This window comes from Delphinapterus leucas, chromosome 18 (assembly GCF_059928025.1).
Source record: "Delphinapterus leucas isolate spDelLeu-1000000601 "Yukka" chromosome 18, BTC_Dleu_Yukka2, whole genome shotgun sequence".
Classification (NCBI taxonomy): Eukaryota; Metazoa; Chordata; class Mammalia; order Artiodactyla; family Monodontidae; genus Delphinapterus; species Delphinapterus leucas.
Genome location: NC_143146.1, coordinates 19229337 through 19256255, shown reverse-complemented (window position 1 = coordinate 19256255; position 26919 = coordinate 19229337).

Below are 26919 nucleotides of genomic sequence, written 5' to 3'. Positions count from 1 at the left end.
TTCTCATGTGTATCCTAACTCGTCAACGTGATAATAAGATATTTGAGGACAGAGATATCTTTTTCTTGTCATTTCCCAACAAAGATATGGTAAACCTTGCTCAATGCTCAGTCAAATTTGTATCTTTGAAGTGTATTAAATCTTTTGAACAGATTCATTCTTTCCAATTGTTTTTATTGTGGTAAAATACACATAACATAAAATTTACCATCTTAGCCATTTTTAGTGTACAGTTCAGTGGTATTAAATGCATTCATAACATTGTGCTACCATCACCACCATCTATCTCCAGAAATCTTTTCATCCTATAAAACTGAAACTCTATACACATTAGACAATAACTCTCCATTCTCCCTTTCCTTTTAACCATCATTCTACTTTCTGCCTCTGTGATTTTGACTACTCTATGTACCTCATGTAAGTGCAACCATGCCAAATTTTTCTTTTTGTGACTGTCTTAATTCACTTAGCATAATGTCTTTAAGTTTCATCCATGTCCTAGTATTTGTCAGAATCTCCTTCCTTTTTTTTTTAAAGAAACAGGAGTTTATTAACATGTATACCTCATATATACATGGAAAATACCCAGGGAAAAATGAGTTACTCCCTGAGGTGGCTTAAAATTCAGGCTTAAATACCATCTTTTTTTTCTCCTTCCTTTTTAAAGTTGAATAATATTCTGCCGTGTGTTTGTGTGTAGTATATATGTATTTTGCTCATCCCTTCATCCATTGATGGACACTAGGGTTGTTTTTACATTCTAACTATTATGAATAATGCTGTTATGAAGATGGGTTTACAAGCACCTCTTTGAGACCCTGCTTTCAATTATTTTAGCTGTATACCTGGAAGTGAAATTGTTGGATATTATAGTAATTTTATTTTTCATTGTTGGAGGAACTGTCATACTGGTTTCCATAGTGGCTGTACCATTTTATATTCCCACCAACTGTGCACAAGTGTTCCAATTTCTCCACAACCTTACCAAAACTTGTTATTTTGACAGTTGCCATCCTAATAAGTATGAGGTGTTTTTGTCCTCATTCTTAATTCAAAAGTCACTATATGAATTAACATTATTATGTAAAATGGAAATTTGATGTATATAGGGAATAATACATAAAAATTAGCACTGAAAAGGATTTTAATAATTAAAAATAATTACATTGGTATATTCATTCTTTTTTCCATGTTGTATAAATTACCACAAATTACTCAAGGTGAAAACATATAGATATTCAATGTTAGATGTAGTAATGAAATAATATTTGGATTAATTATTTTTAAGTACAGTAACAAAGACCCATAGATTGATTATATTGAAATGTCCTGAAAAAGAAAGTACTTATAAAGGCAGCATGCAATGTACAAATTAAACAAATCCCAGAAAATAATTTGAATCTATGTGAACTATGTGTTTTTTTGATTGAATATATTGTACGAAATGTTAAGTAATGCTTATTAAGAAAATAATCAAATCCTTGACAAATCCTATTAATAAGCACAGATATATGGTAACAGAATATAGTAAAAGGTGAAAGTGAAGCTGAGTTTTCATTAAGGTTCTGTCAAAGAAGTTTAGGCCACTAGTAACAGCGTATATATTAAAAGTGATGCTGAGTTTTCATTGATATATTTTCTGCCATAGGAAGTTTAGGCCATTGTTTTTCTAACACCTCAAGTGGGGAAATAAATACCTTCTAGGCAAATAAAACGTGTCTGTAGGCAAAGTAATTTAGTATCTGCTCTGGCAGATGACATATGCAATTTTTCATCCTCTCTGAGACCACATGGACAGCTGTCCTTGTGTGCTTAAATGGTTATTAAAATACCTCTTTGGAAGTGTTTACCTGAAGGCTATTGAAAAAGTGAGATGTCTTCTCAATTCTGGAGAAATTCAGTTTAATAAAGTTGATTTTAAACCCTATTTCATCTAAACTCTATTTTCTCCATGGTTGTTTCAGATGGAAGGAATGAGTGTCTCTGATGGAAAACATATTTGTGGTGTCAAATAAATCTATAAAGCCATGCTAAAAAACTACAAAGACTCTTAGGAGGGGAAGATAAAGTATCAATAAAAACACATATGGATTCTTGATAATATTTCAACAAAGATAATTCCTGTTCCTTGAACATGCTAGATGTTTTCCTGCTTTTTTCTCTGCCTGGAGTGGTTTTCCATTCAAAATTCCAGTAGAAGTCTAACTCACCTCCTTCAGATTTATTCTAATCATATTCCCCTTATGAGGCCTATTTTATCCTAACCCCTATGCAGCACCCTGGGTCCTTCTTAACCTGTTCTAGTTTTCCCTTTTTCCTGTAACGTTTCTGTTTCTAAGGCAATGGATTATTATTACATGTTTTTATTGTCTGATCTCTTCTTGCAGAATGTAAATTCTACAAGGGCAGGTGCTCAGTAAATATCTGTGGAGCTAATGAGTAATTAGTAAATCAGTAAATACATAATTAGTATTTTGTATGTGCCATGTCCTATTCAGAGCACTAGAGGTAGATATTTTCTCCACCTTCATGCAGGAATATTTCTAATGGGAAATAGAGCTGTTAGATTAATTATTATGGATGTGATCAATTAATATGAAGCATTATGGTGGGATTATTAAAGAGTATAATATCACATCATCTGAGGTTTTAGAGAAGTTCAACCAAGGAATTGAACTAAAATTCTATTCTAATGGATGAGTAAAAGTTCTTAGGAAATTTAAGCGAAGCTTTTTGTTTTGAGAAATGGTCTGAATTACCTTACTTGTTGACCTAATACGGTTTTCCCACCATATTCCACATCTTTTTATCAGAAACTTGGCCTCATTTTTTGTGCCCCATGTTCTTCAAAGTAAAAGTGAAGTCATTTTACTGGTCTGGGGAGGTAGACAAGACATAATTACAAATGAGTGACTATTAAAACTTGAAATTTAGATATGGCAAATATTTGTTTTATATGAAAGTGAAAGGGAGATGAAATCAGGATTACTACATCTATTGCTTCTCTACAATAAATTTATCCACAACTGCTGATTAAACCAAATCCAGTAAAACATAGTGTCAATTATGACTAAAAATTTCCCTAAAGTATAAGAACAGGTTTTGCTCCTTTCTTCATGATGCTAGAGTACAAATATTCTATGGAACAGCAACCAGAGAGGAAGGAGTACACACAAAAGAGATGATGGTATAGTATTTCGATGCCCATCAGAGAGTTTGCCCCTCTTTACATCCCTTTCTTCCCTGAAGGCATAAAGCAAAGGCTAGAAAAGTGAAAATTGTCTTTGTTGTAAAGGTTAAGTACCATCAGGCTTCCTGGGTTGAACTGAATATGATGGGGAGAAGGTCAAACACATACAGCCTGAGAATTCTTATAGTCCAGGTCACAGAGTCACTTATGTTCTTCCAACAATCCTCTCACTCACAGGTTAATTTATTTTGGACAAATATCATAACAGCTTCTCTAAGAAAATCTAGAGGATAACTCTTCCTGTACAGTTGTGGAGTTAATGTACTCGTAAGAACTGTTCTCTGTATGCTGTTTAAAAAAGGAAAGAAAATGAAATATATGTCAATAGCTGATATCTATGTCAGTATTTGATAACGTTAAAAGATGAGAGGACAAAATATTCAATCCTGCTCTTTCTGAGCTTTGGGTCAACTCTACATCAAAAGAGTATGTATTCTTTACGTTTTATCTGTCTGGAACTTTTTTTAAGCTTATTTTTTAGCAAGACAAAGTAAGAGAGGAGTTGAGGCTACGTGATTCTCCAGAGAGCATGCAAAGGTCTGGTGAGCTAGTAATCAGGTGTGTGAAGAGTCCTCCTTGGACATTCACTCGGTGTTCTTTTGACTGTTCAGGGAGGAGAAGCTTGATTAATTAACAAGTATCCAGTTACTTCTCCTGTAGATTTATATAAAACAAAGGACACAATTTAATGTGAAAGCTACAATTAACTGTAGTAATCTTATAATCTTCAAATATCATTCTTTTTAGGTTCTGTCTTTTCTTTATATACTAAAGACTTGGAGAAATCATAATATGCATACAGTATATTTTGTACCAGCTGGGCATTTTCTTATTCTCCCTCAAAACTCTCAGGTGGGCTAACTATATTTTATTTTCTTGATAACATTATATATTTGCATCTAAGGTTCAAGCCAGGCGTGCTGTTACTTAGCTAGTTTATTTAGCTAGCTAGTTTACATCTGGCTATGGTCTTTGGGATTCCCACCACCTGTACCCTGAAACAGCTGTGCCTCCCCATCTTGCACTCAAAGCAATTTCCAGGGATTCATATTTAAAGGAGAGTGAAATGCTGTGTCTAATTATAACAGCAATCTGTTCTGCAGCAGTTTTCACACTCTATTTACATTCCCTACTGTGTTTTTCCAATAGCTTTACTCTTTCTTCCATTTCTCTAATTTTGGTTTTAAACCCATCAAATTGCTCGTTAACTGAATTAATTTTCAAGTACATTACTTCTAGCACACTTTTGGGGAAACACATATGATTGTTTATACTGATATTTAAGATCAAGTTTGAGTTATTTCTCCAAATATCAAGGACAAGGTGAACTGCTGGGTATTAGTGAAGCTGATTAGTCCCTGATAATTCATTTATCTTCTGCCGTTGGTGCCACCTGCCTTACGATGACTCAGGAGGCATGGGTGGCAGAAGAGGAATGACTCATGTCAGCACAGAGACCTTTTCAAGTATGTTCTCTCAATTCTTCTGCACAATTACTATTTAACAGAAAAAGAAAACACAATGTAAAACAGTTTAGCAAACATCTGCTTTAAGAAATGTGGCAAATAAATTAAATCTCCACTAACTGTGCAACAAAATGTGGGCTCAATTTCCAAGGTATAGTGTAATGATACAATTTTAGAATAGTCTTTTGTAATTATTTAAATCTGTTTCTTAATTTCATGACATGACTGGTTACAGGCCAAAGAAAAGGCATGCAAACAGTCTCTAAACATGATCTCAAGCAAGTTTATTCTTTACATGCTATGTTTCGCTACACTGGTAACATAAAGATTTAAAAATAATAATTTTTGTTTAATATTCAGATGTTAACACCCAAAACAAAGATATAATCTAAACATGTTTTATAGTCAACCAGATTGTTATTTTTAAAAAGAAATACAAAAATAAAAGTCCATAAAGTACTTAAAATTTGTATATTATTACTTCAAAATATATTTTGCTACCTGAGATTCTAGTTGTTTTAACATTGTTATTTTTCAGATTTTCATGGCAAACTAATTCATTTTTCACAGGAAAGTTAGCATATTCTGCCAGTTTCTAGAAAACATACTTTCAGTGAAATTTGTTATTGTTTTGAACAGATAAATTAAGGAAAAAATGCTGTCTTTATGGCATTTTTATTTGCTATTGAAATAGGATATTTTCTTCCAAAATATTACTTGCCTTATAATTGTTTCTACAATATAGTAAAAGTTCTTGATTATTAATTTATAACCTGCTACCTTATTTAATTTGATTATTGACTCTAAAAATTTTGATTATTTTAGATTTTCTATGTACATAATCACATCAACTGAGAATAATAAATTCAGCTCTGCCTTCTTTTCATATTTGTATCTCTTGCTTATTTCTTGGCTCTAAGATCATTGTCCCTTAGTTCCAGAATAATGTCAATAATAAGGTGATTTTAAGCATTCTTATCTGCCTCCCAACCCTAAATAGAGTGCTTTCATTGTTTTAATATTAAACTTTTGATTCTGACTTGAGATAGTTCTCATAAATATTCTCTTTATCAGTTTGCAACACCACGAAGTGGGAACTGAGGTGAAGTTGTGGTGGGGGATGAGGAAATCCTTTTTAAGTGATTGTCCTTATAACTTAGAATTTACACTTTCTCCAAAACCTATTTCCTTCCAAAATCTGAGCATAGTTGTATTTCTAATTTACCTTCAGTAGCTACTACTATAAAAAGTTTTAGCTCTTTCTTTCCTACTCAAATTCTATGTAAAGGATATAAACATATTTAATGACTTCTAATCCCCATATCAACATAAAAATGTAAAAAAATTATCCTCAATTAAAAATAATGCAGTTTTCTCTTTTTTTATAAATGTGAAAATAGTTTCCTAGCACAACACCATACATAGTTAATTTCAGTGGCAGGAAATTTACTGAGGTGGTCTGATCTGTATGTTTCCCCCAGTTGGACATGAACAACTTTGCTGGTCAAGGAGGGTTTTTCTCCTTTAAGCGTTTTACCATATTCTGCCCAAATTTATACAAAACAAATATGCTGGATCCTTGTAAAAGTTCTGGTGACAGACTATAATTAATTCCCTTTCACACAGAGAACCACATTGAAATAGGGAGAATAACAGAGGTTTTAGAATCAGAAGGACCCTGTTTATCCCCCCACAATCATAGTTACTATGCAGAAAGGTGGATACTGTTTATTGTTAGGTCTTATAATGTATATTCCTCAACATGAGTTGCTTAAGTTATCATTTTTATTCAGCTCATAATTGTTAAAACTAAGTCCTTATGATAGACATTATGTTAAAGACAGTTTTATTCTTCTTTAGATCAGTAAACAAGAACCTTTCTTGGTTTTTTGTGGTTATCGTTGTTGTTTTTATATGAAGCATAAAGACTTTATGTCAACCTCTCCCCTCAACAAGATGTCTTTGGGTAGAAATAAATAAACCATTTTAAGGAGGGACATTTCTTGGCATGGCACTTGTCTCCTGACAGTTATTCAGTGACGCATAGCTGAAAAGGGTTCTGTGCTTACGGCACAAAATGATTCCCAGGACTTGACAGGGAAGAATGTGTTCATTCCAAGCCTAGGGCAGAAGTCTGCTGAGATAAACAGAAGAAAGATAGTGAGCAAATTCATCAAGACCAGCATTATGTATTCCCCCCCTGTTCTGATGGCTGATGTTGCATGATTCCTACAAGCAACCAAACTGTAAAACCAGTGCTACAAAACAGAAGCACCTGTAAGTCAATGGGAGCACATTTTTGCTCAACAAGAGATCCTGACAACTAACAACTGACAACCATCTGCCCCAAACACAGTTTGAGTTTTTAAGATGCATCAGTTCCCCTTCCCAGCTTCTAGTCTCATGCCCAGTAATGCTTCCAATACCTAACATCTTGAATCATAGAATTATAAGTTCTTAGGGCTCACCTGGTTGGCAAATTATCTGAGGCAATACTCAGGCTTTCCAGATAAGAATAATAAGCACAAGTTAATTAGATAACAGTTCAATACAGCTATCAATACTTCAAGAAAGTGATCAGAATAAATCTTGATACAATTTATTTCGATAGATTCTGCCCAACATTCCAAATGGTGAAGCGCTTTTTAGATCTCCATTCCTTCCTTCTACATACTGTATTCATTGTATCTTCCAGCCCCGTGTCATGTTCAGCTTGATAAGCATGCCCTTTACAACTTTATCCAAGTCATTCATAAAATGTTGACCAGGACAGAACTATGGCTGAGTTGCCTAATGACTCTTGGCTCCTTTTTTTGCAATGCCAGTGGAAATTATTCCATTTGGTCAAATTATGAGACTTTATTTAAAAAATGAATTCATTAACACTTATCACATATTTCTTTGCATCCCATACAGCTAGTTAATACTCAGTAAAAGTTGTTGAAAGAAGTACTGTGTTTTGAAATATGAAGACCTAGGGAAGGCTCAAGGGGGTGGCACATGCACTGCCTGCAGTTTTAAGGTAATATGCAGTTTCTCCACTACTGACATGTCATCATTCCAGCCTTGTTCTGCTGGCATTTTCTGTTCAGTGCTTTCCCCGGGTGAGTAACTGTGGTGAATAAATCCAGGATGTAATGCTTTGGACACTGGGGATCTAATGGGACACTGATAATTTTAGAAAGTGAACCACATTTATGATTGAAATTTTTAATGTAAAACCGAAAGCAATCCAGCCAGAGGAAGCCTTTGAAAAAATTGAAAAATATGATGACTGATTTTTTTCCAAGTAAGCCTTCTTACCCCCATCCCCAAGCAATCAGCAGTAGTTTCAATTTTATGATGAACCTTCCATGCTTTTTTTTTGCGAGATCTCCCTGGTGAATGAGTGGAGAAATCTTTGAGTTGGCAGCTCAAGTTTCAGAAAACAGTCTGTAGCACTGGAGCAGAGTGAAGCTAACTGGCATATACGGGGACTGAAAACATGACTGTGGCCTCATTAGCACCGTGTGCTAAAAAAACAAGCTAAGTAACCAAGTGTGAAGGTGAACCAGGAATGGAGAAGGTCTGGGCACCCAAAATGGATGGTTTGCTTCACTGTGGAATTTTTTCTTGGATCTAATTGAAGCCTGATCCTTTCCAGCTGTTGTGGCACAGATAATAAACTCAGCCTATAATTAAAAATATCATTAATCATTTCCCAAATTATTTGTTGTAATATAAAATGGAAGTTGAAGCCATTCCTGCTGTGAAAAATGGTTTTGATATTAATAACCATGGCTGTAACAGATGTTAATGGCAAAGGGACATTTGTGTTTCTACTTATAGTTTCCATTTTCACATCCCTCTCACTAAGCAAGCAACTGAATACTATTCTTTTTTTAAAAATTTTTTATTGGGGTATAGTTGACTTACAATGTTCTGTTAGTTTCAGGTGTATAGCAAAGTGAATCAGTTTTACATATCAAGTATTCTTTATTCCACTGTTTTTCTTTAAAATACCTTCAGCCTTTTTTTTAACCTTTTCACTGTGAATAATAAAAATATTCTATGACTGCAAGTCCAGATTAAATTTATTAAACAGACTCAACATTCATAAATGTAACTGGATTAAAAATGAGATTATTTCACTTTTTATTGCGGGTGGCAATCCATCCAGATGCTTACACTTAATATTTGTGGCTATCAGACATTGAACTTCAATCTTCGTATCAGCTTTCTTTTATATACAATTTTTAAAGGTTATACTCCATTTATAGTTATTACAAAATAACAGTGTATGAGGGTTCCCTTTTCTCCACATCCTCACCAACGTTTGTTATTTGTGTTCTTTTTGATGATAACCATTCTGACAAGTGTGAGGTAATATCTCATGTGGTTTTGATTTGCATTTTCCTGATGATTAGTGATGTTGAGCATCTTTTCACGTGCCTGTTGGCCATCTGCATTTCCCCTTTGGAAAAATGTCTATTCTGTTCTTCTGCCCATTTTTTAATGGGCTGTTTGTTTTATTGATGTTGAGTGGAATGAGCTGTTTATATATGGTGGATATTAACCCCTTATTGGTCATAACATTTTCAACTATTTCTCCCAATCAGTAAGTTGTCTTTTGGTTTTGGCAATGGCTTCCTTTGATGTGCAAAAGCTTTTACATTTAATTAGGTCTCATTTGTTTACTTTTGCTTTTATTTCCTTTAGGAAATAGATCCAAAAAAATTGCTGCGATTTATGTCAAAGAGTGCTGTGCCTACGTTTTCCTCTTGCAGTTTTAGAGTATAGTATCAGAGTTATATTTAAGTCTTTAATCCATATTGAGTTTATTTTTGTATATGATGTTAGAGAATGTTCTGATTTCATTCTTTTACATGTAGCTGTCCAGTTTTCCCACCACCACTTATTGAAGACACTGTCTTTTCTCCATTGTATATTCTTGCCTCCTTTATCATAGATCAGTTGACCATAAGTGCATGGGCTGATTTTTGGACTCTCTATGCTGTTCCATTGATCTATATGTCTGGCTTTGTGCCAGTACCATACTGTTGTGATTACTGTAGCTTTGTAGTACAGTCTGAAGCCAGAGAGCATGATTCCTCCAACTCTGATTTATCAAGATTGTTTTGAGTATTTGGGGTCTTTTGTGTTTCCATACAAATTTTAAATTATTTGTTCTAGTTCTGTGAAAAACACCATTTGTATTTTGATAGGGATTGCATTGAATCTGTAGGTTGCCTTGGGTAGTATCATCATTTTAATATTGTTTCTTCCAATCCAAGTATATGGTGTATCTTCCCATTTGTTTATGTCATCTTCAGTGTCTTTCATCAGTGTCTTATAGTTTTCCAAGGACAGGATTTTACCTCCTTAGGTAGGTGTATTCCTAGGTATTTTATTCTTTTTGTGGTGGTGGTAAGTGGGGTTGTTTCCTTAATTTCTCTTTCTGATAGTTAATTGTTAGCATATAGGAATGCAACAGATTTCTGTTAAGTTCTGTTTCCTACTCAAAGCTCTTCAGATTAAGGGAGAGACTAGTGTTCTGGAAATTATTTCCATTGAATACACTGAACTTGAGCATTTGCTGCAAAAGATAATAGCTGTGAAAGTTAAAACGGACAGCATCTTTGTCAGATCAGGCTGCCATAACAAAGCACCATCAACTGGGTGGCTTCAACAACAAAATTTATTTCTCACAGTCCTGCAGTCTAGAAAGTCCAAGATCAAAGTACTGGCCAGTTTAGGACCTGGTGAGAGTTCTCTTCCTGCTGTGTACACAGCTGCCTTCCCACTGTGTACTCATCTATTGTCTTCACTGTGTGCACACATGGAAAGAGAATTTTTCATTCTGATACTTCATTGTTACTATATAGTGTTAGTGTCAGCTTTAAGTTTTTAAGGATAAAAATGGAACTTGCCCAAAATAATAGAAATAAGCAATGGAAATCTAACTAGGTGACAATTTCAAATGTGGTTCTCTGGTGAAGAAGTTTCAACATTATGGGTGACGAAATTTTGTGCCTGAGACCCATCTGGTTAATTTAGCATTTGTTCCTTTTATCGTGGTTGTTGAAAATCATTATCAATAGTTACATTAACCTAGGATGGGTTTGGCACATCTCTACTTTGTACTTCCAACTGTCATGGTCCCTAGATCAGTGTGTGAGAGACTTATGGCGAGTGAACTATATTTAAATCTGAAAAACAATTAAAAACCCAGTTCTTGTTTCCTGATCTTTCCCGGACCAAGGGAACTAACACCTTTAAGGATAACATTCTAACTAAAAAAATGAAGTCCTTTCTTCTACATGGCTTTCCTTGCTGACCACCTGATAAACAGCTAGTTGTGCTATGGCCCTTGCTGAAGTTTAGAAGATACCAAAAGCCACAGAGCTTAGAAAATACTAAATTCCTTGCTTTTTAAAATAGACACCAGGGCTTCCCTGGTGGCGCAGTGGTTGAGACTCCGCCTGCCGATGCAGGGGACACGGTTTCGTGCCCCGGTCCGGGAGGATCCCACATGCCGCGGAGCGGCTGGGCCCATGAGCCATGGCTGCTGAGCCTGCGCGTCCGGAGCCTGTGCTCCGCAACAGGAGAGGCCACAACAGTGAGAGGCCCGCGTACCGCAAAAAAAAAAAAAAAAAATAATAATAATAATGAAACATAGAGCCTATATATAGGTAGAAAACCTTTCAAAAAATGATTTGAAGAAGTTATATGTGTATTGTTGCTTTCAGGGTACTAAAAATCTTAGCATCAGCATGGCCTATGAGGGGAATGGCATTCCTAGTAAATGTTTCAAAGAACAGGAGGAAAGGCAATGGGGGCAGAGAGCAATACATAGTGGAGAAGAGATGGCCCTTGGTTGGACCTTGGATGATGGAATTCATTGCAAGGTATAAACCATATGGAAAGTAAAGGTAATTTCTTCAAATGACTCAACTGAATTTTTGGTTGACAGAATTGTCCTATCAATTCAGTCACGAAGACAGACTTTGCTTTGCTTACCAGCAACCTCCCCTGTATGTCTGTTCCTATTCATCTAGTATTATGTGATATTAGAAGGAGAAGCACAGGGGTGTCAAAGTCAATCTTTCCTCATTTGATCATTTTACCCAGTATTAACATTTTTAAAAAGTCATGTAACAGCACAATGATGGCAGTTTAGAAGTATCCATGATAAGAGTAGCTAGTCTACTATGTGAACGATTGGATTATAGAAGAACCTCTATATATTTTAATATGAATTTTCCTCTAGGTGATGCTCTTAAGAAGATATTATAGTAATACCTTTTAGCACATCCTGATATTACTAATTACCAGTTTTCTCTAAACCTTCCTGAAATTTTTTTTTTCAAGTTTGAGGTTTTTAAGTTGGAATCAAGTAGCAATATATTTATCTTTCTATCACTATCTCTAGTGGATAATTATAAATTTAATTTTATTAATTTCACTCATGTTCACTTGCTTAATAACACATTAGTAATTATATAGGGAGATTCTATTTAGATTAGAGTAATTCAGTCAATCATATAAACTTGGGATTTAATCTGGTAAATTACATAAAAATGATTTTAGTAAATACAAGGGAGCTAAGCAATATTAGAAATAAAGGATAATCTCCAGTTATTTTTTTTAAACACAGAGTTTCAAATTCTACATTTTTATATCAATTATTTTTAAGCATATGTCATTTTTATAATTTTTGCATTCTAAACACAATTTAGTATTTGGAATACTAAATTCACTGAAAGGTAATTTTATATATAAGAAAATTTGATTTTTAGAATAATTTAAAACATGAATTACCATTGAAAATATTCCAATAACAAAGCAAGGATAATTTCATAATATATTCTAAAATTCTCAGAAACAGTGTCCACTCTGATCATATATGTGATTTCTTTTATTCTGAAACAATAGAATAATTTGAGAAATGTATGTTGTACAGAATAAACTATGTTCATAGTAAAATAAAAATAAAATTCTCCCTATGTGTATATATATGCGTATATGCACATATACACATATATATATGAATATACATAGTGTGTATTACATTTAGATCACCAAATATTTGCAGAGAGAAATAAACAATTGATCTGATCTTGGGCCCTTTTTGGATATGCTGGAACAATCACCCGCTTGTCATTGGTCTGCATTCCTTCCTTTTCCCCCCTGTTCATATTATAGGTAGAATCATAAAATTAAAGACTTGTAAATAACCATGAAAAATATATAGCACAAATTCTCCACCCAAGATCAGGAAACTTTTTAGGCAAAGGTAGGACTACAGAAAAAGCTATCCTGAACTCTAAGTACAGTAATTTTTCTTTTAAAACAGATATACGTAAGCCATAATTTATCAGAAGTGTTTTATTTACACAGCTTTTCATAAACATATATGTATTTGTCTGCACATGTGTATCAAGAGCTTGGTAGAGTACCCTCAATACATAACTTAATTGAATTGTTTTCCTAATGTAGCATTTGCATCATCAAACCTTTTATATAGCACTGGCCCTTGTTAGCACAGGCAACATAAGACTACAAAAGACTAAAAAATAAAGGTAAACCAGTATGGCTCTTTGTGCAACAAAAACTTTTGGCTATCAAGTTGTGCATTTCACTATTTTTCCCTTCCCTTGTCTCTTTCATATGCAAAAGATAGCTCTGCCACTTATGGATTATAGCATTTTATAGCAGGTGCATAGGAAAGGTGTCAGTATTTTCAAATGACCCTTCCCCCTAGTGCTGATTTCTGTGTTAAGTTTGCCTGACTGGTTTAGCAGCTCTGAGGAGCTGTTTTGTGCTCTGTAGTTGGATGACGTTTTAGTAGCAATTTTAGGCTAAAGACTTCATTCAGTTGGCCGTTTTGAAATTTATTAATCTTGCGGTGTTGGTGGTGAACCAAGGATAAATTAGGATGCCTTTATTATTGATCTGTCCAAAGCTTTCACATTACTTGATCATGCTCTATTGTTAATACAGCTGAAGGCAATTAATTTTAGAGACAAGACAAGTTGTTAACACAGAACAATTTGCAAGTCTTCCCACTGAAGACACTGAACTTTATTGTAAAGTGTTGAATCATTTCAATTAATTTTCTTTTAATTCTAAATTAGCAGAGTATTTAAATGAGTCCTTGCTCTAGTCCATGAATTGATCTATTCTCTGATCTTTCAAAATTGAGTGTCGGGGCTTCCCTGGTGGCACAGTGGTTGAGAGTCTGCCTGCCAATGCAGGGAACACGGATTCGTGCCCCGGTCCGGGAGGATCCCACATGCCGCGGAGCGGCTAGGCCCGTGAGCCATGACCACTGCGCCTGCGCGTCTGGAGCCTGTGCTCTGCAACGGAGAGGCCACACCAGTGAGAAGCCTGCGTACAAAAAAAAAAAAAAAAATTGAGTGTCATCCTGAAGGGTCAAATTTAAAAGTTATGAGCATCTTAAATTGTTTGGCAACTTGATAACACTGCATTGCTTCAGTTTCTTTTCATGTTTGGTCATTGGGATCTTGAGTAGGCTAAGTATTTTAGCTAAAAAAGATGGATTTCTCTTAACTCTTCAATGTATTTTTATCCTTAAACATTGATAATTTCTTCATATACCCAGAATTCAGATATCTCCCAATATTTTAAATACAGTGTTAATGTTATAGCAAAGAAATTATTAAAATGGCAAAATAAAGTTGATAATATTGATTGTACCATTCAGTTGTATGCAGTTTAAATTAGAAAAAATCTATTAAACTTGAATAATTTAATGTTTCTTTAACATTTAAAAATTTGTAATTTCTCTGGAACTGAATTTCCCTTCTTATGACACATATCCCAAAGAAAACGTGACATAAAACAAGTAAGACGTATTATCCAACCTTCTCTGACTTTAATTCGATCCCAAAATATTGTTTCAATTTTAATCTGCAAGACTGACTTCTTAGAACAAAATAAGATTGGCTAAAATTTGTGATAACCTTGCACTTTTATGGGTGCTATTCTGAGGAATTCTGTGACAAAGAATAAACACAATAGATACGATGTATCTATAAGAACCATAACTACAACAAAGTTTTAGAAACATCAGAATTACATACACTTTTATTCCTGACACTTCTTTACTCTAGAGATCATAATTATCAGCATCAAAATATTAGTTCAAATTTGAGAATGATTCTGAATGCTGACCCCAGCATTGACAGTTAACTATTGCTACATCAAGTTAAGTATCAACACAACTAATAAGTTAAAATGGTTAAGTACAAAGCAACTGGATATAGTGGCATATTTTCCAAATATTAAGAGAAGTCTGTCCTTATGAAATTTACTAAATTGGATGTGCCTTAATTGAATTTTCCTTACTCTGATTCTATCTAAAGCTTATCTTCCTAATTCTACACTAGGGAGATATTTATATTGTAACAATAGACACCAGAAGTATCTTCACTGAGTTAATTTATATGCTGCATTAGAGATAAATATGCAAGAAATTATTTATACAGGTCATGAATTAATAGATTTTTAAGGGACTGGTTATTTTAGGTTAATTATGCAGTTAAAAGTAGGCTTTCTTTCCTTTGTTTTCATCATGACAAAATTAAAACAATAAATATTATAGGATGTTAATGGATAAGGAAGCAACCATGTAAAAGGAAGCAACTTTTGTAGGCATAACATAAAGACAAATCAGGAGGAAATTTCTGAAGAAAGCTGAAAATAAATTGTAGTTGAAAAACTACAAGAGATGTATTTTTGTATCTCTCCTGTTTAAGATGGTATTCTGCCTCTACTATGTTAGTGGGAAGTTTATGGGGCATAGTGAAAACTGTCTGTAAGTAAACAAAATACAATGCATTCCCACCACAATTCTTTCCTAAAACAAATCATGCCTATTTTGAAGACTATATAATGCTTTTTAAATTCTGCACATAATAATGTCCTCTTATTTTACCTAAAACTAACATTAATCTCCAAGAAGTTTCATTTAATTCTAGTAAAATAGAATTTGGTGATCTTATATGAACCCAGGAAATAGAGACAATATTTTAATATGACAATTATGTATTGCTTAAATTATATCAAGATGATAAAAGTTGTGAAAATATGTATAATACGTCAGCTGCAGTAACAAAAAATTCAAATCTTTACATAAGGCACAGAAAATGTGCCCAGATTATGAGAATAAATAGTTCAAATGTCTGAATTATTTGAATGGACATGTGTACTATTAAAAGATAAACTAAGGCATATTAAAAATTTTAAGAGTTTATTTGAGCAAACATTGATTCGAATCATGAAGTATCCAATCTAGTAGATGGAAAGGAGCTCCAAGGATCAGTACAAAATGAAAGACTTTTATAGACAGAGGAGAGCAGTAACAAGGAAGTTACACTAGGCAAAAGAGCATTAACTTTTGTTATGGGGAAGTTACTTTCCTTGGGGGTGACAGAGGTCTGTCGGGCAGATTACTTAACTAGTGTTGGACCAGCAATTCCTGGTTGACTGGTTTAAGGTCCCATTTCTGGGATAGCAAAAACTGGACAAAAACTATAATTAAGTCAAATCACAGTTTGGTGACTTGGGGAGTCACATAAGCAGTTCCCATCTTAGGCCTATTTATCTTGTTTTCAACAGCCATAAAATGTAATTCGTTTTGAATTAAGGTTTACAAGTAAGAAACTTGAATTTAAAATTCTGTAAACATTTCTCTAATAAGAATTATTCTATCACATTCATTAGTCAACTGAAAAACTAAAATGTTGGCCTCCATCATTATTCAAGTATAGTTAAGACATTTATTAACCATATATATGAAATCTCATGCATACACTGTGTTTTAAACTTCATTACATGAGATGAAGTTGGAAAATAGCCAACGATTCATTCTGAATATGATTAAAATATGAGTGGGTAAAATTGAGAGTTCAGGACATAGGGTCCAATAGTACTCCTTTGTTTAAAGGTAAAGGTTGAACATACTGGGACTTTCTATGTATATACAAAAAGAGTATACCCAGAGCAGCCTTAAGATCTTGGAAAGACCCCTTTTGGCCTTTCATCTCCATTCACTGAGTAACTCTGGGAAGGAGAGACACAAATCTCAGCCCTAAAGCCTAGAATTCTTGACCCAATTAACTTAAAGCCATGGGGCTATTCACAATGTTTGAGTAGTATCTAGACTTAAATGTTGTTATGGCCTTTAACATAATTTATGAGGCAGCACCTATGAAACGTAATAGATAATTTGATAGATTTTCTTGTGAGATATGGTCATATGTAGAATACACCCTTTGTTAAATTATTTTTTTCAATCATTTGCTTTATTAAACTAAGTTCTTAAATCATTTGCTTCAGTATGTACAGGAGACTGAGCAGAAGTAAGAATCCTAGTATTTCCTCATTTTATTACCTTAACATATTGTATTTTGTTTTAGAATTAGGATGTATAGCTATACAAGAAGCAATTTTTTTCATTATCTCACCACCAAAAATTAAACAAGAATTGCAAATTCCTCCAGAATCTGATTATATAGATTCAGGTGTTATATTCGATTTACAAAATTGGAATCCTATGATACATACTGTTTTGTAATCTATATGTCATTTAAATCTTCTATCAGTGACATTTTCTAAGTAGTGTATACTTTGGTACTGTATTTAATGGCTTCCAATTTTGCCACTGTATGTATGTACGTTTAGCACACTACCTACTGATGGATTTTTAGATTGCTTTCAATTTTCAGTATTATAAACAGACACCTTCCAAAATTAGTATTATTCTATTAAAATCAATGCTAAATTGTAAGATGGTTAATAATTATTGCCAAAGTTTCTTTTAATAAATGCAGTACTGAATTATTTTACCTTTAGAAATGTATAAATTCCTATTTCTATGTATTTTTATAATTAGCCTTAAAATATTTTACAAATTTACATGAAAAAAGAGTCACATACAAACATACATCTGTATCCCATTATCAAAATCAGACCTGCAGAGCTTCCCTGGTGGCGCAGTGGTTGAGAGTCCGCCTGCCGATATAGGGGACACTGGTTCGTGCCTGGGTCCAGGAAGATCCCACATGCCGCGGAGAGGCTGGGCCCGTGAGCCATGGCCGCTGAGCCTGCGCGTCCGAAGCCTGTGCTCCGCAACGGGAGAGGCTACAGCAGTGAGAGGCCCGCGTACCGAAAAAAAAAAAAAAAAAGTCAGACCTGCACCTAAGTGCTATTTGGAATGGTATCAGCATGGCTTCCCTAGAATCACCATATCTCCTTGTGTTACAAGATCATTTATCACAAAACTCTTAAGACTTTAATTCAGGAAGTTATGACCATTTATAACGTTGATAATTATATTAACTGATGCTACATGTTAGTTCTGTCTCTTCCTGTATTTCTTTGAAATAATATAAAATAAGGGAGTTTTCAACAATGTAACCAGATGTACAAAAAACAAACAAAAAAACAGTATGGAGTGGCCATTGGATACATGAGATTGACACATATTGGATAGTGTGATTTTGCCAGTCTTGTCTGTGAAATAGAAAGCGATCTTGTATAGTGTTTCTGATTCTGATAGTCTTCACACCTCTCTTAAAAATGTGAAAGATCTCAGTTAGATTTTTCTTGGCATTACCAGCACATAGTATATGTTCTCAGGACCGTCTGGCCTGTTGGCCTATGTAAGAGCAATTTCAGAGTGAAATAAATGTTGAAACCAGATAGATGATACAAAGAGTGAGAAAGTAAAGTTGGTGAGCATAAAACATTATTTCCAGGAACTTTACTTGTAAAATTATCAGAGAGATACATCATTGTCTAGAATTTAACTCTCAATGAAGAGCTTAATGGTTTTATTATCTGTTTAGTTTTTAAGATGGAAGAGACTTGAATATTATCATATATTTATGACAAAATTCACTGGGGAAAAAAAGTTGATGCCACTACAGAGAGAGAGCTGTTGAAGGTAGGGCTACTAAGAAATCATAGGAAAGGATGGGTTAGCCTTGTGCATTACGCAGATGTTAGAAATTCTGGGAAGAATTTGGGGAAGAGAAAGAATGTCTTCTAGAAAAGGCCTTAAAAAACAAAGAGGAATGATCTAAACAGTAATAGGCCACACTAACAAATCCAGGGGGCATAATCAATTGAAATGAACTTCAAAGCAAAGGATATTTTTTTCTGAGGGTAGAGTCTAGAGGAGCCCTGGAGGATTAAGAGAAACAGGGACCAAAAAAACCTTGTGTTTTCAGAATCACTTTGAGTTTTATCTAATTGAATGTTACTTGAAAGTATGTATTGGGTGGGCCAAAAGGTTCGTTCGGGTTTTCCCATAGATGGCTCTAGTTGCACTTAGTTGTCTTTAACTTCATTAGAAACAATTTTGTTAGATTGTATGTGACAGCTGTAGTATCAGCTGCATTTAAAAAAAGACATCAAAACTGGTGAATTTTTGTGTAGCTATTTTAATATCGAAGATGGAAGCAAAAAGCAACATTTTCGGCATATTATGCTTTATTGATTCAAGAAAGGTAAAATGCCACTGAAATGCACAAAAAGATTTGTGCAGTATATGGAGAAGGTGCTGTGACTGATCGAATGTGTCAAAAGTGGTTTGCGAAGTTTCATGCTGGAGATTTCTCGCTGGATGGTGCTCCACGGTCTGGTAGACCAGTTGAAGTTGATAGTGATCAAATTGAAACAATAATTGAGAACAATCAATGTTATACCATGTGGGAGATAGCCGACATACTCAAAATATCCAAATCGAGTGCTGAAAATCATTTGCACAAGCTTGGTTATGAGAACTGCTTTGATGTTTGGGTTCCACAAAAGTTAAGTGAAAAAACCTTCTTGACCATATTTCCACATGCGATTCTCTACTGAAACGTAATGAAAACATTCCGTTTGTAAAACAAATTGTGACATGCGATGAAAAGTGGATACTGTACAGTAATGTGGAACAGAAGAGATTGTGGGGCAAGCGAAATGAACCACCACCAACCATACCAGAGGCTGGTCTTCATCCAAAGAAGGTGATGTTGTGTACGTGGTGGGATTCGAAGGAAGTCCTCTATTATGAGCTCCTTCTGGAAAACCCAACAATTAATTCCAACAAGTACTGCTCCCAGTTAGACCAACTGAGATCAGCACTTGATGGAAAGCGTCCAGAATTAGTCAACAGAAAATGCCTAATCTTCCATCAGGATACTGCAAGACTGCATGTTTCTTTGATGAGCAGGCAAAAACTGTTACAGCTTGGCTGGGAAGTTCTGATCCATCCACCGTATTCACCAGACATTGCACCTTTGGATTTCCATTTATTTCGGTCTATACAAAACTCTCTTAATGGAAAAAATTTCAATTTCCTGGAAGACTGTAAAAAGCACCTGAAACAGTTCTTTGCTCAAAAAGATAAAACGTTTTGGGAAGATGGAATTATGAAGTTGCCTGAAAAATGGCAGAAGGTAGTGGTACAAAAGGGTGAATACGTTGTTCAGTAAAGTCCTTGGTGAAAATGAAAATTGTGTGTTTTATTTTTACTTAAAAACCGAAGGCACTTTTTGGCCCACCCAGTATAAGGACATTAACATTTTTCATTATTAAAACAATAACTTGGATTGAGCATTTAACCCTTGTCAAACTTGTACAGGGTAACTAAATATGTTTATGCCTTAGCTCAATGAATATGTTTATGCCTTAGCTCAATGAACTCCATTTTAAGCACGTGTTATTTTGACCATTTATATATGAGAAAATCAAGACTATAGACCTTAAAGTAATTTTTTGAAGGCCAAACAGCCAGAAAATGAGGAGCCTGTATGAAAATCCAGGGCGCTGTGGTTATAAAGCTGCCTGAAGAGTAGGTATGGGAGCAGGGGAGGGAAGAGGTTGAAAGCAAAAGAAGTGGGAGTTAAAAGGTTGAATAGAAGGAAAGTAAAATAATTAAAATGTCTTTGAAAACATTAGTGAGAAAATTAGTTATATAGTGTAAGAAGAGTCAGAATGGAATGTGTTTTGCTTTGTTTCGATTTTGATTTTTGCGTAAAGAACAGGCAATGTTTAGTACCTTTGGGAGAGAGGGCACTAGTAGAAAGATGTGGTTGAAGACAGATGGAAGATAAGCTAAGGTAAATTAGATGAGATGACTTTTCATTACATGAGATGAAATGAGAACACAAGGTATATTTAGAGCAAAGTGTCAAAAGAGAAAGATCAGTAACTTGTATTAGTCTCTTACCAGTTCTTACATAAACATGAACTTGGTTTTGAAAGGGTTGTAGTTCTTTTATTTGCATAAATATTACTATTAAAAATTCTTTCCTTACATAGATATTTCTAGTCAAAGGATTTCAGTTAATTCAAAATGTATTAAATCATTTTTCTGCTGAGAAAGACCAAGCCAGACATGGAAATTACACAGAAAGAATGAATGAAAGAAAGAGACACAAGGGAATGAGAGAGGGAGGAAGGAAGAAAGAAAAGGAGTTTATTAATTTATTAATATTGTCGATTGTTTAGCATCTCGTGTGTTTATTTTGTGAAATGCATTTTCAAATATTTTGCTCATTTTACCATTTTAAAATGTGTTATTTTCTTATCGAGTGTAGATAGTTCTTTATATATCTAGAAAAAAGACCTTTCTTGGACATTTAAATTAAAACTGTCTTCACCCAGTCTGTGACTTGTCTTTTCATCATTTAAAAAAATTATTTTTATTCCTTTAATTTTTTTTAAAATTGAGGTATAGCTGATTTACAATGTCATATTAGTTCAGGTGTACACCACAGTGATTCAGTTATAAATATATATTTTTTTCTCAGATTCTTTTCCCGTATAGGTTATTACAAAATATTGAGTTTAGTTCCCCGTGCCATACAGTAGGTCCTTGTTGGTTAGTTGTTTTTATATATAGTAGTGTGTATATGTTAATCCCATCCTCCTAATTTATCCCTCCCCACCACCTTCCCTGTTGGTAACCATAAGTTTGCTTTCTATGTCTGTGGGTCTATTTCTGGGGGTTTTTTTCTTTCTTTTTCTTTTTTTCATAGAAACATTCTTACCATTTATTTATATTTAATCCAGAGAAATCAAAGCATGTCTTTCACTAGGTTATTTCTGTTTTATAAAATAAGTTCATTTGTACTTTTTTTCAGATTCCACATAAAAACAATATCATATGATTTTGTCTTTCTCTGGCTTACTTCACTTAGTATGATAATCTCTAAGTCCATCCATGTTGCTGCAAATGGCATTATTTAATTATTTTATATGGTTGAGTAGTATTCCATTGTATACATATACCACATCTTCTTTATCCATTCAACTGTCGATGGACATTTAGGTTGCTTACATGTCTTGGCTATGGTTAATAGTGCTGCAGTGAACATTGGAGTGCATGTATCTTTTCAAATTATAGTTTTTTCTGGATATGTCCCCAGGTGTGAGATCCCTGGATCATATGGTAACTCTATTTTTAGGTTTTTAAGGAACCTCCATACTGTTCTCACTACTTTAAATCTTTTACCTTTCCATATAAATTTTAAAATTAGTTTGTCTGTATCTACAAGTTTTACTGCTTGTATTTTAATTGGATTTACGTTTAATCTGCACACCAATTGGGAGAGAATTAATATCTGAACTGTACTGTGTCTTTCAATTCATGAACTCAACAGTGTTTTGAGCATACAGATCGTGTACATATTTTGTTAAATTCATACCTAAGTAGTATTTCATTTTTGAAATTATTGTAAATGATACTGTTTTCTGTTGAGAAAATCATAGTTATTCAAAAAATAAAATTTGATTTTATATTAGAAAAATCAGCTGATATAATTCAACATAATAAATATTAATTAGAAAAATGACATTTAATAATCTTAACTATAGAAAAGTATTTGATAAAATAACACACTAATCTATAATTCTTTAAAACTCTGCCATCATAGTAGAAATAGAAGGTAAATTCTTTAACCTTTAAAGTTATATTTAGAAAAAAATCACACTGCAAATATTATTAATGGTTAAAACATAATCTCCTTAAAGTCAAGTGCAAGACAAAGGCTCCTGCTCTTCCAGCCAACAAAGCTGAGTGAAACAAAATAGGGAAATCAAAGACATAAATTAGAAGGAAAGACAAAAAATGTTTATGTGCAGTTGTTGCTTGTCAACATGGAAAATCCCAAAGGACCTAATTAACAAGTATAGCAAGGTTGTTTCATCTTAAAAAATGATATATAAAACTCAATTTCATGTCTCTATATAAATATTAAAATAATTACTTTAAAAATAGTGTTAAAATGTATCTGGGCTTAAATATAACAAAAGACTTGCATAGAATTTATGGAGGAAATTATAATACATTATCGAAAAATATTAAAACTAAACAAAACAGATATCCTACTTAATAGGATATAAGCAGATACAGCATAGAACATATTTATCATTTAATATTATGTATCAATAGTTCCAATAATATGGCCTTTAGTTCCAGTGCCCCTGGTGTATTTTAGTAATTTAGGGAAAGCAACACATGGTCTATTTAAATCAATTTGTCTTCCTGAAGTGACTTAAGAAGTTAAAATGCTTTTCCTTTTTTCTTATTTTCATAAAGAAAAAAATGTAACTTAGTTATATAATAGGCAGTTGCTGTGTCTCCTACAGGCTTATTTTGTCTGCTTTGCAATACAGTTTTATATATTGCCAACTATCTTACAGCATCACCCTGTTTTCTGGGGAAAATTAACCATGAATTGGTAATCAAAAATTTCAAAAAATCATCTTAATTTACAAGATAAAAAGGAAGAAGCTTTGACCTACTCCCTAACTGCCTAAAAGAATGTAGATATAGCGCGTGTTGCAAGAAGGGAGTTATCACCAGAGATATCTGCAAAGAATAGGGGAACACTAGGCAGGGCCTAGAGATCAGAGTCCCACCTGTGTCCCGTTGTCTCTGCACGGCCCAGCAAACATTTGTTTACCAAACACTTGCTTTTCCAGCTCCGTGTAAATTGCCTCCCTGCCCTTTCAAGTCCCAAACCACTACCCCTAACATGCTGTTTTGTCTTTAGCTGAAGATGGTATTTAAGGGGAGGGTTTCAGCCATTTTGGCTGAAACTCAGTTCGTTTTCCTGAGTCTCTCGCATATACACACGTTATTAAGCTTTGGTTTGATTTTCTCCTGTTAATCTGTGAAATGTCAGTTTAATTCTTAGACCAATCAGAAGAACTTAGAAGGGTAGAGGAAAATTTCTTCCTCCCTAACCCATGCAAAAAATACCAATAAAATTAAATATTTTATTTAATATAAGCATGCTACTAAATTTATACTTGTTAGAAATTAGGTTAATAAAACTTCTGTACACTATATTTTTAGCCAGAGGTTTAGGGTACCATAGTTCATTATACTTCATCCTTTAGCAGAAGTGACAAGGGACTTCTTTCATGATCTACATTGTTTTTATTCTACTTGGCTGACCAGAGGCCATGACAAAATGTTAGTTATATAGTTACATAATAATTACACATATCTTTTGTTTTTGTTGTTGTTTGTCATGCATTGACTTTTCGTTGACTCAGCATTTTCCTAAACTTGTCATTTATGCATGTGTGAAATAATTCAAATTGGAAGGAAATCCTATTAAAATGATTTGTATCACCTCTGCAAGACTTCCACAATTACAGCATACAGAGTTACTTACCACTCCACCTTACTCACATAATACTCTATGCCTACCTCTAGAATAGCACTTGAAGTTTATACTTTAATTTTTAATTATTTTTGGATGGAAATGAAGTAGAGAAAATAAACAGGTTTTTATCCAACGGATGCCAAAGCATCTCTGCAAGTTTTTCCAGAGGTCTGTAAAATAAGCTGTGTTATGTAGAGCTCACAATTTTGTTCTCTTTCTGACAAGAAGATTGTTTGTTTTGATTTTTAATGCAGAATTTTAGTAGCTGTAGAAAACTGCCCAATTTTGGAAGCTGAAAAACCTCTTTTCAGGTTAGTCTCTAGAAGATAAGTGAGAAAGGAATTGGAACAGGATTCTTAGGCAATTATGAGCAGGTCGGCACAGTTCTTTGGCAACCCACACCAATGTACCTTCCTTTCTGCCTGAACAGTAATTCTTGAAGATGTCGATTCATACTGTATGTAAAGACAGTGTGCACCTGAGCTATTCTTAATTTATTATTGTCTATGCCCCTCCCTCTTTTTTAGAATCTAATTATTAGTAATAGAGTTCAGAGGCTTTGAACTTGTCAGATTTTACTTGCTTTTGTCAGGGAGGTAGAAATTTTCCTCTACCCTTCTAGGTTCTTCTGGCTGGTCTAAGAATTAAATTGACATAAGACAGTTTAACAGGAGAAAATCAAACCAAAGTTTAATAACATGTAGACATCGGAGAGACCCAGGAAAACTAACTCCCTGAAATGGCTGAAGCCCTCCCCTTAAATACCATCTTCAGCTAAAGACAAAAGAGGAAGTTAGGGGTAGTGCTAGGGCAGGAAGGCAATTCACATGGAGCTGGAAAAGCAAGTGTTTGGTAAACAAATGTTTTCTGGGCCATGCAGAGACAGTGGGCACAGAGAGGGATTTTAACTTATTTGTTAATAAGTTACCTAAGTTCCTCCCTGTCTACCACACCTAGTTCATACTGCATATGAACTAGTTATCTCTAGTGATAGCTCCCTACCTTGAATAGGTCCTCTATCTACATTCTTTTAGGCAGTTAGAGAGAAAGTCAGAATCTTTGGGGCCATAAAAATAATTAGCTTAAATTAATCTTCATGCTAAAGGGACACAATTTGGGGTGGCAAGTTTTGCTCTCCTATACTTCACTGTGCCCGTTATCCAAAGGTTTACTGTAAAGTAAGATAACTTTCACGAGGAGATTTGAAAAAACGAAACTCTGCCACAGTCACATAAGTATAGGACATTGAGATTTCTTACTTTATTTTATCTTACAAACAAACCATTTCCCTGGTACTTCGATATATCATTCTGTATCACTGTGTAAAGAAAGTGCATTGTTCTGTTGTATATTTTCAATTACAATGTAAAATAGTAAAGCATGCAAACAATAACATGCCCTTGAAATAAAAGTTATATATTGGAAGAGCCACAAGTATACCTTTTTTAAAAAGTTAGAGTATTGTGTTTTTTAGAGCTAGATATTAGAATTTAGTGTATGTATATGTATGTATGTATACATATATGTATAACTGTTCATACACATACAAACACACATATAATATACTTTCTCTGCAGTTTCTTTTACCTAGGAAATTTAATTAAATATTGAAAAAAAATAATTCATCAATATCTACTTGAGAAGAATGCTTGATAAACTTTTGAATAAAAATGATGAAAATGTTAAGTAACAAAAAATACAGCACATTCATGGATAATGCTCTCTGTTGCATAAATCTGTTCCCTAAAATTACTTTAAAACATTTAGTGAAATCTCTAAGTTGTAAACAATGAGGTGTCACTAACCATTCTCCTAGTTAAGGGCTCTAGAACTTGTTCAGTTCAGCCCCTTCACTCGCTGAATTCTCGGAATTTTCCCTATAATTTCCTCAGTGCCTCACCTCACTTCCAGGACACATCTATCTGCAAGAGAAAATAAATGGACAGAGGAGATTTAAGTTTCTTTTCTTTTGGTTCCTTTTCAAATTCCTAGGAACAAGTTAAAATGTCAGTGATATAATTTCTGATGGCACTAGAGGTATGTAAAAAGGAGATGTGTGTTCTCTATTTCCCTAAGCAAATAGGTAACTGCTATGACATTTTGTTCCTGATTAGTCAAGCCTGAGTATAAGGGGAAATGATTGAATACCAACACAATAGTTCCTGTATTCTGACTATAGGGTTCTAAGGACAGATTTTCCATATATTCTAATTCCAGGGACTTCTAAATAGCATCTAGGTAAACTGTTACTGCAGGAAAGAGTCTCAAATTTAGGTTTGACTTCTTATGCCATCTGAGACCAGATAAGTTGGATCCATATCAGTTTTAGAACCATTTCTTTTCTAATCAGATCAAATTGATTATGTGATGCTCTAAAAATCAGGCATGGTATTCATTGGGAAACATCAATTATTTCCTCTGTTTTTGCAGATATATATTAATATAGTACTCCATTAGTGAGATGAACTGCAGGTTACTAATTAGCGTAGCACCCCATTCGTGAACTCTATTTGCTTTGTAATTTGGC